Here is a 12312-nt window from a genome sequence, read left to right as displayed (position 1 = left end):
GGATGCTGGTAATGTACAGCAGAGGAGGGGTTAATAAGAGGATGTTGGTAATGTACAGCAGAGGAGGGGTTAATAAGAGGATGCTGGTAATGTACAGCAGGGGAGGGGTTAATAAGAGGATGCTGGTAATGTACAGCAGAGGAGGGGTTAATAAGAGGATGCTGGTAATGTGCATCAGACGAGGGGTTAATAAGAGGATGATGTTAATGTGCATCAGAGGAGGGGTTAATAAGAGGATGCTGGTAATGTACAGCAGGGGAGGGGTTAATAGGAGGATGCTGGTAATGTACAGCAGGGGAGGGGTTAATAAGAGGATGCTGGTAATGTACAGCAGAGGAGGGGTTAATAAGAGGATGCTGGTAATGTCAGGCAGGGGAGGGGTTAATAAGAGGATGCTGGTAATGTACAGCAGAGCAGGGGTTAATAAGAGGATGCTGGTAATGTACAGCAGAGCAGGGGTTAATAAGAGGATGCTGGGTAATGTACAGCAGAGGAGGGGTTAATAAGAGGATGCTGGGTAATGTACAGCAGAAGAGGGGTTAATAAGAGGATGCTGGTAATGTACAGCAGGGGAGGGGTTAATAAGAGGATGCTGGGTAATGTACAGCAGAGGAGGGGTTAATAAGGGGATGCTGGTAATGTACAGCAGAGGAAGGGTTAATAAGAGGATGCTGGGTAATGTACAGCAGGAGAGGGGTTAATAGGAGGATGCTGGGTAATGTACAGCAGGGGAGGGGTTAAGAGGATGATGGGTAATGTACAGCAGAGGAGTGGTTAATAAGAGGATGCTGGGTAATGTACAGCAGGAGAGGGGTTAATAGGAGGATGCTGGTAATGTACAGCAGGATAGGGGTTAATAGGAGGATGCTGGTAATCTCCGGCAGAGGAGGGGTTAACAAGAGGATGCTGGGTAATGTACAGCAGGAGAGGGGTTAATAGGAGGATGCTGGTAATGTACAGGAGGGGAGGGGTTAATAAGAGGATGCTGGTAATGTCCGGCAGAGCAGGGGTTAATAAGAGGATGCTGGTAATGTACAGCAGAGGATGGGTTAATAAGAGGATGCTGGTAATGTCCGGCAGAGCAGGAGTTAATAAGAGGATGCTGGTAATGTACAGCAGGGGAGGGGTCAATAAGAGGATGCTGGTAATGTGCAGCAGGGGAGGGGTTAATAAGAGGATGATGGTAATGTCCGGCAGAGCAGGAGTTAATAAGAGGATGCTGGTAATGTGCAGCAGGGGAGGGGTTAATAAGAGGATGCTGGTAATGTACAGCAGGGGAGGGGTTAATAAGAGGATGCTGGTAATGTACAGCAGGAGAGGGGTTAAAGATGAGGATGCTGGGTAATGTACAGCAGAGGAGGGGTTAATAAGAGGTTGCTGGTAATGTGCAGCAGGGGAGGGGTTAATAAGAGGATGCTGGTAATGTCCGGCAGAGCAGGGGTTAATAAGAGGATGCTGGTAATGTACAGCAGGGGAGGGGTTAATAAGAGGATGCTGGTAATGTACAGCAGGAGAGGGGTTAAAGATGAGGATGCTGGGTAATGTACAGCAGAGGAGGGGTTAATAAGAGGATGCTGGTCATGTACAGCAGAGGAGGGGATAATAAGAGGATGCTGGTAATGTACAGCAGGGGAGGGGTTAATAAGAGGATGCTGGTAATGTACAGCAGAGGAGGGGTTAATAAGAGGATGCTGGTAATGTCCGGCAGGGGAGGGGTTAATAAGAGGATGCTGGTAATGTACAGCAGAGCAGGGGTTAATAAGAGGATGCTGGGTAATGTACAGCAGAGGAGGGGTTAATAAGAGGATGCTGGTAATGTAGAGCAGGGGAGGGATTAAGAAGAAGATGCTGGTAATGTACAGCTGAGGAGGGGTTAATAAGAGGATGCTGGTAATGTACAGCAGAGGAGGGGTTAATAAGAGGATGCTGGTAATGTACAGCAGGAGAGGGGTTAATAAGAGGATGCTGGGTAATGTACAGCAGAGGAGGGGTTAATAAGAGGATGCTGGTAATGTACAGCAGAGGAGGGGTTAATAAGAGGATGCTGGTAATGTCCGGCAGAGCAGGGGTTAATAAGAGGATGCTGGTAATGTACAGCAGGGGAGGGGTTAATAAGAGGATGCTGGTAATGTACAGCAGGAGAGGGGTTAAAGATGAGGATGCTGGGTAATGTACAGCAGAGGAGGGGTTAATAAGAGGATGCTGGTCATGTACAGCAGAGGAGGGGATAATAAGAGGATGCTGGTAATGTACAGCAGGGGAGGGGTTAATAAGAGGATGCTGGTAATGTACAGCAGAGGAGGGGTTAATAAGAGGATGCTGGTAATGTCCGGCAGGGGAGGGGTTAATAAGAGGATGCTGGTAATGTACAGCAGAGCAGGGGTTAATAAGAGGATGCTGGGTAATGTACAGCAGAGGAGGGGTTAATAAGAGGATGCTGGTAATGTAGAGCAGGGGAGGGATTAAGAAGAAGATGCTGGTAATGTACAGCTGAGTAGGGGTTAATAAGAGGATGCTGGTAATGTACAGCAGAGGAGGGGTTAATAAGAGGATGCTGGTAATGTACAGCAGGAGAGGGGTTAATAAGAGGATGCTGGGTAATGTACAGCAGAGGAGGGGTTAATAAGAGGATGCTGGTAATGTACAGCAGAGGAGGGGTTAATAAGAGGATGTTGGTAATGTACAGCAGAGGAGGGGTTAATAAGAGGATGCTGGTAATGTACAGCAGGGGAGGGGTTAATAAGAGGATGCTGGTAATGTACAGCAGGGGAGGGGTTAATAAGAGGATGCTGGTAATGTACAGCAGAGGAGGGGTTAATAAGAGGATGCTGGTAATGTGCATCAGAGGAGGGGTTAATAAGAGGATGCTGGTAATGTGCATCAGAGGAGGGGTTAATAAGAGGATGCTGGTAATGTACAGCAGGGGAGGGGTTAATAGGAGGATGCTGGTAATGTACAGCAGGGGAGGGGTTAATAAGAGGATGCTGGTAATGTACAGGCAGAGGAGGGGTTAATAAGAGGATGCTGGTAATGTACAGCAGAGCAGGGGTTAATAAGAGGATGCTGGTAATGTACAGCAGAGCAGGGGTTAATAAGAGGATGCTGGGTAATGTACAGCAGAGGAGGGGTTAATAAGAGGATGCTGGGTAATGTACAGCAGAGGAGGGGTTAATGAGAGGATGCTGGTAATGTACAGCAGGGGAGGGGTTAATAAGGGGATGCTGGTAATGTACAGCAGAGGAGGGGTTAATAAGAGGATGCTGGGTAATGTACAGCAGGAGAGGGGTTAATAGGAGGATGCTGGGTAATGTACAGCAGCGGAGGGGTTAAGAGGATGATGGGTAATGTACAGCAGAGGAGTGGTTAATAAGAGGATGCTGGGTAATGTACAGCAGCAGAGGGGTTAATAGGAGGATGCTGGTAATGTACAGCAGTATAGGGGTTAATAGGAGGATGCTGGTAATCTCCGGCAGAGGAGGGGTTAACAAGAGGATGCTGGGTAATGTACAGCAGGAGAGGGGTTAATAGGAGGATGCTGGTAATGTACAGGAGGGGAGGGGTTAATAAGAGGATGCTGGTAATGTCTGGCAGAGCAGGGGGTTAATAAGAGGATGCTGGTAATGTACAGCAGAGGAGGGGTTAATAAGAGGATGCTGGAAATGTACAGCAGGGGAGGGGTTAATAAGAGGATGCTGGTAATGTACAGCAGAGGAGGGGTTAATAAGAGGATGCTGGTAATGTACAGCAGAGGAGGGGTTAATAAGAGGATGCTGGTAATGTACAGCAGGAGAGGGGTTAATAAGAGGATGCTGGTAATGTACAGCTGAGTAGGGGTTAATAAGAGGATGCTGGTAATGTACAGCCGAGGAGGAGTTAATAAGAGGATGCTGGTAATGTACAGCAGGTGAGGGGTTAATAAGAGGATGCTGGGTAATGTACAGCAGAGGAGGGGTTAATAAGAGGATGCTGGTAATGTACAGCAGGGGAGGGGTTAATAAGAAGATGCTGGTAATGTACAGCTGAGGAGGGGTTAATAAGAGGATGCTGGTAATGTACAGCAGAGGAGGGGTTAATAAGAGGATGCTGGTAATGTACAGCAGGAGAGGGGTTAATAAGAGGATGCTGGGTAATGTACAGCAGAGGAGGGGTTAATAAGAGGATGCTGGTAATGTACAGCAGAGGAGGGGTTAATAAGAGGATGTTGGTAATGTACAGCAGAGGAGGGGTTAATAAGAGGATGCTGGTAATGTACAGCAGGGGAGGGGTTAATAAGAGGATGCTGGTAATGTACAGCAGAGCAGGGGTTAATAAGAGGATGCTGGTAATGTACAGCAGAGCAGGGGTTAATAAGAGGATGCTGGGTAATGTACAGCAGAGGAGGGGTTAATAAGAGGATGCTGGTAATGTACAGCAGGGGAGGGGTTAATAAGAGGATGCTGGGTAATGTACAGCAGAGGAGGGGTTAATAAGGGGATGCTGGTAATGTACAGCAGAGGAAGGGTTAATAAGAGGATGCTGGGTAATGTACAGCAGGAGAGGGGTTAATAGGAGGATGCTGGGTAATGTACAGCAGGGGAGGGGTTAAGAGGATGATGGGTAATGTACAGCAGAGGAGTGGTTAATAAGAGGATGCTGGGTAATGTACAGCAGGAGAGGGGTTAATAGGAGGATGCTGGTAATGTACAGCAGGATAGGGGTTAATAGGAGGATGCTGGTAATCTCCGGCAGAGGAGGGGTTAACAAGAGGATGCTGGGTAATGTACAGCAGGAGAGGGGTTAATAGGAGGATGCTGGTAATGTACAGGAGGGGAGGGGTTAATAAGGGGATGCTGGGTAATGTACAGCAGGGGAGGGGTTAATAAGAGGATGCCGGTAATGTACAGCTGAGGAGGAGTTAATAAGAGGATGCTGGGTAATGTACAGCTGAGGAGGAGTTAATAAGAGGATGCTGGGTAATGTACAGCCGAGGAGGAGTTAATACGAGGATGCTGGGTAATGTACAGCCGAGGAGGGGTTAAGAAGAGGATGCTGGTAATGTACAGCAGAGGAGGGGTTAATAAGAGGATGCCGGTAATGTACAGCTGAGGAGGGGTTAATAAGAGGATGCTGGGTAATGTACAGCAGGAGAGGGGTTAATAGGAGGATGCTGGTAATGTACAGGAGGGGAGGGGTTAATAAGAGGATGCTGGTAATGTGCTGCAGAGCATGGGTTAATAAGAGGATGCTGGTAATGTACGGCAGAGGAGGGGTTAATAAGAGGATGCTGGGTAATGTACAGCAGAGGAGGGGTTAATAAGAGGATGCTGGTCATGTACAGCAGAGGAGGGGTTAATAAGAGGATGCTGGTAATGTACAGCAGGGGAGGGGTTAATAGGAGGATGCTGGTAATGTACAGCAGAGGAGGGGTTAATAAGAGGATGCTGGTAATGTACAGCAGCGGAGGGGTTAATAAGAGGATGCTGGTATTGTACAGCAGAGGAGGGGTTAATAAGAGGATGCTGGTAATGTACAGCAGAGGAGGGGTTAATAAGAGGATGCTGGTAATGTACAGCAGAGGAGGGGTTAATAAGAGGATGCTGGTAATGTACAGCAGGGGAGGGGTTAATAGGAGGATGCTGGTAATGTACAGCAGAGGAGGGGTTAAGAAGAGGATGCTGGTAATGTACAGCAGGGGAGGGGTTAATAGGAGGATGCTGGTAATGTACAGCAGGGGAGGGGTTAATAAGAGGATGCTGGTATTGTACAGCAGAGGAGGGGTTAATAAGATGATGCTGGTAATGTACAGCAGAGGAGGGGTTAATAAGAGGATGCTGGTAATGTACAGCAGAGGAGGGGTTAATAAGAGGATGCTGGTATTGTACAGCAGAGGAGGGGTTAATAAGAGGATGCTGGTAATGTACAGCAGAGGAGGGGTTAATAAGAGGATGCTGGTAATGTACAGCAGAGGAGGGGTTAATAGGAGGATGCTGGTAATGTACAGCAGGGGAGGGGTTAATAAGAGGATGCCGGTAATGTACAGCTGAGGAGGAGTTAATAAGAGAATGCTGGGTAATGTACAGCCGAGGAGGAGTTAATAAGAGGATGCTGGGTAATGTACAGCCGAGGAGGAGTTAATACGAGGATGCTGGGTAATGTACAGCCGAGGAGGGGTTAAGAAGAGGATGCTGGTAATGTACAGCAGAGGAGGGGTTAATAAGAGGATGCCGGTAATGTACAGCTGAGGAGGGGTTAATAAGAGGATGCTGGGTAATGTACAGCAGGAGAGGGGTTAATAGGAGGATGCTGGTAATGTACAGGAGGGGAGGGGTTAATAAGAGGATGCTGGTAATGTCCGGCAGAGCATGGGTTAATAAGAGGATGCTGGTAATGTACAGCAGAGGAGGGGTTAATAAGAGGATGCTGGGTAATGTACAGCAGAGGAGGGGTTAAAAAGAGGATGCTGGTAATGTACAGCAGGGGAGGGGTTAATAAGAGGATGCTGGTAATGTCCGGCAGAGCAGGGGTTAATAAGAGGATGCTGGTAATGTACAGCAGGGGAGGGGTTAATAAGAGGATGCTGGTAATGTACAGCAGGGGAGGGGTTAATAAGAGGATGCTGGGTAATGTACAGCAGAGGAGGGGTTAATAAGAGGATGCTGGTAATGTACAGCAGGGGAGGGGTTAATAAGAGGATGCTGGTAATGTACAGCAGGAGAGGGGTTAATAAGAGGATGCTGGGTAATGTACAGCAGAGGAGGGGTTAATAAGAGGATGCTGGAAATGTACAGCAGGGGAGGGGTTAATAAGAGGATGCTGGTAATGTACAGCAGAGGAGGGGTTAATAAGAGGATGCTGGTAATGTACAGCAGAGGAGGGGTTAATAAGAGGATGCTGGTAATGTACAGCAGGAGAGGGGTTAATAAGAGGATGCTGGTAATGTACAGCTGAGTAGGGGTTAATAAGAGGATGCTGGTAATGTACAGCCGAGGAGGAGTTAATAAGAGGATGCTGGTAATGTACAGCAGGTGAGGGGTTAATAAGAGGATGCTGGGTAATGTACAGCAGAGGAGGGGTTAATAAGAGGATGCTGGTAATGTACAGCAGGGGAGGGGTTAATAAGAAGATGCTGGTAATGTACAGCTGAGGAGGGGTTAATAAGAGGATGCTGGTAATGTACAGCAGAGGAGGGGTTAATAAGAGGATGCTGGTAATGTACAGCAGGAGAGGGGTTAATAAGAGGATGCTGGGTAATGTACAGCAGAGGAGGGGTTAATAAGAGGATGCTGGTAATGTACAGCAGAGGAGGGGTTAATAAGAGGATGTTGGTAATGTACAGCAGAGGAGGGGTTAATAAGAGGATGCTGGTAATGTACAGCAGGGGAGGGGTTAATAAGAGGATGCTGGTAATGTACAGCAGAGGAGGGGTTAATAAGAGGATGCTGGTAATGTGCATCAGACGAGGGGTTAATAAGAGGATGATGTTAATGTGCATCAGAGGAGGGGTTAATAAGAGGATGCTGGTAATGTACAGCAGGGGAGGGGTTAATAGGAGGATGCTGGTAATGTACAGCAGGGGAGGGGTTAATAAGAGGATGCTGGTAATGTACAGCAGAGGAGGGGTTAATAAGAGGATGCTGGTAATGTCAGGCAGGGGAGGGGTTAATAAGAGGATGCTGGTAATGTACAGCAGAGCAGGGGTTAATAAGAGGATGCTGGTAATGTACAGCAGAGCAGGGGTTAATAAGAGGATGCTGGGTAATGTACAGCAGAGGAGGGGTTAATAAGAGGATGCTGGGTAATGTACAGCAGAAGAGGGGTTAATAAGAGGATGCTGGTAATGTACAGCAGGGGAGGGGTTAATAAGAGGATGCTGGGTAATGTACAGCAGAGGAGGGGTTAATAAGGGGATGCTGGTAATGTACAGCAGAGGAAGGGTTAATAAGAGGATGCTGGGTAATGTACAGCAGGAGAGGGGTTAATAGGAGGATGCTGGGTAATGTACAGCAGGGGAGGGGTTAAGAGGATGATGGGTAATGTACAGCAGAGGAGTGGTTAATAAGAGGATGCTGGGTAATGTACAGCAGGAGAGGGGTTAATAGGAGGATGCTGGTAATGTACAGCAGGATAGGGGTTAATAGGAGGATGCTGGTAATCTCCGGCAGAGGAGGGGTTAACAAGAGGATGCTGGGTAATGTACAGCAGGAGAGGGGTTAATAGGAGGATGCTGGTAATGTACAGGAGGGGAGGGGTTAATAAGAGGATGCTGGTAATGTCCGGCAGAGCAGGGGTTAATAAGAGGATGCTGGTAATGTACAGCAGAGGATGGGTTAATAAGAGGATGCTGGTAATGTCCGGCAGAGCAGGAGTTAATAAGAGGATGCTGGTAATGTACAGCAGGGGAGGGGTCAATAAGAGGATGCTGGTAATGTGCAGCAGGGGAGGGGTTAATAAGAGGATGATGGTAATGTCCGGCAGAGCAGGAGTTAATAAGAGGATGCTGGTAATGTGCAGCAGGGGAGGGGTTAATAAGAGGATGCTGGTAATGTACAGCAGGGGAGGGGTTAATAAGAGGATGCTGGTAATGTACAGCAGGAGAGGGGTTAAAGATGAGGATGCTGGGTAATGTACAGCAGAGGAGGGGTTAATAAGAGGTTGCTGGTAATGTGCAGCAGGGGAGGGGTTAATAAGAGGATGCTGGTAATGTCCGGCAGAGCAGGGGTTAATAAGAGGATGCTGGTAATGTACAGCAGGGGAGGGGTTAATAAGAGGATGCTGGTAATGTACAGCAGGAGAGGGGTTAAAGATGAGGATGCTGGGTAATGTACAGCAGAGGAGGGGTTAATAAGAGGATGCTGGTCATGTACAGCAGAGGAGGGGATAATAAGAGGATGCTGGTAATGTACAGCAGGGGAGGGGTTAATAAGAGGATGCTGGTAATGTACAGCAGAGGAGGGGTTAATAAGAGGATGCTGGTAATGTCCGGCAGGGGAGGGGTTAATAAGAGGATGCTGGTAATGTACAGCAGAGCAGGGGTTAATAAGAGGATGCTGGGTAATGTACAGCAGAGGAGGGGTTAATAAGAGGATGCTGGTAATGTAGAGCAGGGGAGGGATTAAGAAGAAGATGCTGGTAATGTACAGCTGAGGAGGGGTTAATAAGAGGATGCTGGTAATGTACAGCAGAGGAGGGGTTAATAAGAGGATGCTGGTAATGTACAGCAGGAGAGGGGTTAATAAGAGGATGCTGGGTAATGTACAGCAGAGGAGGGGTTAATAAGAGGATGCTGGTAATGTACAGCAGAGGAGGGGTTAATAAGAGGATGCTGGTAATGTCCGGCAGAGCAGGGGTTAATAAGAGGATGCTGGTAATGTACAGCAGGGGAGGGGTTAATAAGAGGATGCTGGTAATGTACAGCAGGAGAGGGGTTAAAGATGAGGATGCTGGGTAATGTACAGCAGAGGAGGGGTTAATAAGAGGATGCTGGTCATGTACAGCAGAGGAGGGGATAATAAGAGGATGCTGGTAATGTACAGCAGGGGAGGGGTTAATAAGAGGATGCTGGTAATGTACAGCAGAGGAGGGGTTAATAAGAGGATGCTGGTAATGTCCGGCAGGGGAGGGGTTAATAAGAGGATGCTGGTAATGTACAGCAGAGCAGGGGTTAATAAGAGGATGCTGGGTAATGTACAGCAGAGGAGGGGTTAATAAGAGGATGCTGGTAATGTAGAGCAGGGGAGGGATTAAGAAGAAGATGCTGGTAATGTACAGCTGAGTAGGGGTTAATAAGAGGATGCTGGTAATGTACAGCAGAGGAGGGGTTAATAAGAGGATGCTGGTAATGTACAGCAGGAGAGGGGTTAATAAGAGGATGCTGGGTAATGTACAGCAGAGGAGGGGTTAATAAGAGGATGCTGGTAATGTACAGCAGAGGAGGGGTTAATAAGAGGATGTTGGTAATGTACAGCAGAGGAGGGGTTAATAAGAGGATGCTGGTAATGTACAGCAGGGGAGGGGTTAATAAGAGGATGCTGGTAATGTACAGCAGGGGAGGGGTTAATAAGAGGATGCTGGTAATGTACAGCAGAGGAGGGGTTAATAAGAGGATGCTGGTAATGTGCATCAGAGGAGGGGTTAATAAGAGGATGCTGGTAATGTGCATCAGAGGAGGGGTTAATAAGAGGATGCTGGTAATGTACAGCAGGGGAGGGGTTAATAGGAGGATGCTGGTAATGTACAGCAGGGGAGGGGTTAATAAGAGGATGCTGGTAATGTACAGCAGAGGAGGGGTTAATAAGAGGATGCTGGTAATGTCAGGCAGGGGAGGGGTTAATAAGAGGATGCTGGTAATGTACAGCAGAGCAGGGGTTAATAAGAGGATGCTGGTAATGTACAGCAGAGCAGGGGTTAATAAGAGGATGCTGGGTAATGTACAGCAGAGGAGGGGTTAATAAGAGGATGCTGGGTAATGTACAGCAGAGGAGGGGTTAATGAGAGGATGCTGGTAATGTACAGCAGGGGAGGGGTTAATAAGGGGATGCTGGTAATGTACAGCAGAGGAGGGGTTAATAAGAGGATGCTGGGTAATGTACAGCAGGAGAGGGGTTAATAGGAGGATGCTGGGTAATGTACAGCAGCGGAGGGGTTAAGAGGATGATGGGTAATGTACAGCAGAGGAGTGGTTAATAAGAGGATGCTGGGTAATGTACAGCAGCAGAGGGGTTAATAGGAGGATGCTGGTAATGTACAGCAGTATAGGGGTTAATAGGAGGATGCTGGTAATCTCCGGCAGAGGAGGGGTTAACAAGAGGATGCTGGGTAATGTACAGCAGGAGAGGGGTTAATAGGAGGATGCTGGTAATGTACAGGAGGGGAGGGGTTAATAAGAGGATGCTGGTAATGTCTGGCAGAGCAGGGGGTTAATAAGAGGATGCTGGTAATGTACAGCAGAGGAGGGGTTAATAAGAGGATGCTGGAAATGTACAGCAGGGGAGGGGTTAATAAGAGGATGCTGGTAATGTACAGCAGAGGAGGGGTTAATAAGAGGATGCTGGTAATGTACAGCAGAGGAGGGGTTAATAAGAGGATGCTGGTAATGTACAGCAGGAGAGGGGTTAATAAGAGGATGCTGGTAATGTACAGCTGAGTAGGGGTTAATAAGAGGATGCTGGTAATGTACAGCCGAGGAGGAGTTAATAAGAGGATGCTGGTAATGTACAGCAGGTGAGGGGTTAATAAGAGGATGCTGGGTAATGTACAGCAGAGGAGGGGTTAATAAGAGGATGCTGGTAATGTACAGCAGGGGAGGGGTTAATAAGAAGATGCTGGTAATGTACAGCTGAGGAGGGGTTAATAAGAGGATGCTGGTAATGTACAGCAGAGGAGGGGTTAATAAGAGGATGCTGGTAATGTACAGCAGGAGAGGGGTTAATAAGAGGATGCTGGGTAATGTACAGCAGAGGAGGGGTTAATAAGAGGATGCTGGTAATGTACAGCAGAGGAGGGGTTAATAAGAGGATGTTGGTAATGTACAGCAGAGGAGGGGTTAATAAGAGGATGCTGGTAATGTACAGCAGGGGAGGGGTTAATAAGAGGATGCTGGTAATGTACAGCAGAGGAGGGGTTAATAAGAGGATGCTGGTAATGTGCATCAGACGAGGGGTTAATAAGAGGATGCTGTTAATGTGCATCAGAGGAGGGATTAATAAGAGGATGCTGGTAATGTACAGCAGGGGAGGGGTTAATAGGAGGATGCTGGTAATGTACAGCAGGGGAGGGGTTAATAAGAGGATGCTGGTAATGTACAGCAGAGGAGGGGTTAATAAGAGGATGCTGGTAATGTCAGGCAGGGGAGGGGTTAATAAGAGGATGCTGGTAATGTACAGCAGAGCAGGGGTTAATAAGAGGATGCTGGTAATGTACAGCAGAGCAGGGGTTAATAAGAGGATGCTGGGTAATGTACAGCAGAGGAGGGGTTAATAAGAGGATGCTGGGTAATGTACAGCAGAAGAGGGGTTAATAAGAGGATGCTGGTAATGTACAGCAGGGGAGGGGTTAATAAGAGGATGCTGGGTAATGTACAGCAGAGGAGGGGTTAATAAGGGGATGCTGGTAATGTACAGCAGAGGAAGGGTTAATAAGAGGATGCTGGGTAATGTACAGCAGGAGAGGGGTTAATAGGAGGATGCTGGGTAATGTACAGCAGGGGAGGGGTTAAGAGGATGATGGGTAATGTACAGCAGAGGAGTGGTTAATAAGAGGATGCTGGGTAATGTACAGCAGGAGAGGGGTTAATAGGAGGATGCTGGTAATGTACAGCAGGATAGGGGTTAATAG

The sequence above is a fragment of the Phyllobates terribilis genome, unplaced genomic scaffold, assembly GCF_046119375.1.
Source record: "Phyllobates terribilis strain yellow unplaced genomic scaffold, ASM4611937v1 Scaffold_1__5_contigs__length_1240528914, whole genome shotgun sequence".
Taxonomy (NCBI): domain Eukaryota; kingdom Metazoa; phylum Chordata; class Amphibia; order Anura; family Dendrobatidae; genus Phyllobates; species Phyllobates terribilis.
The sequence above is the reverse complement of the archived record's forward strand: the minus strand, read 5'-3'. Positions refer to the sequence as shown.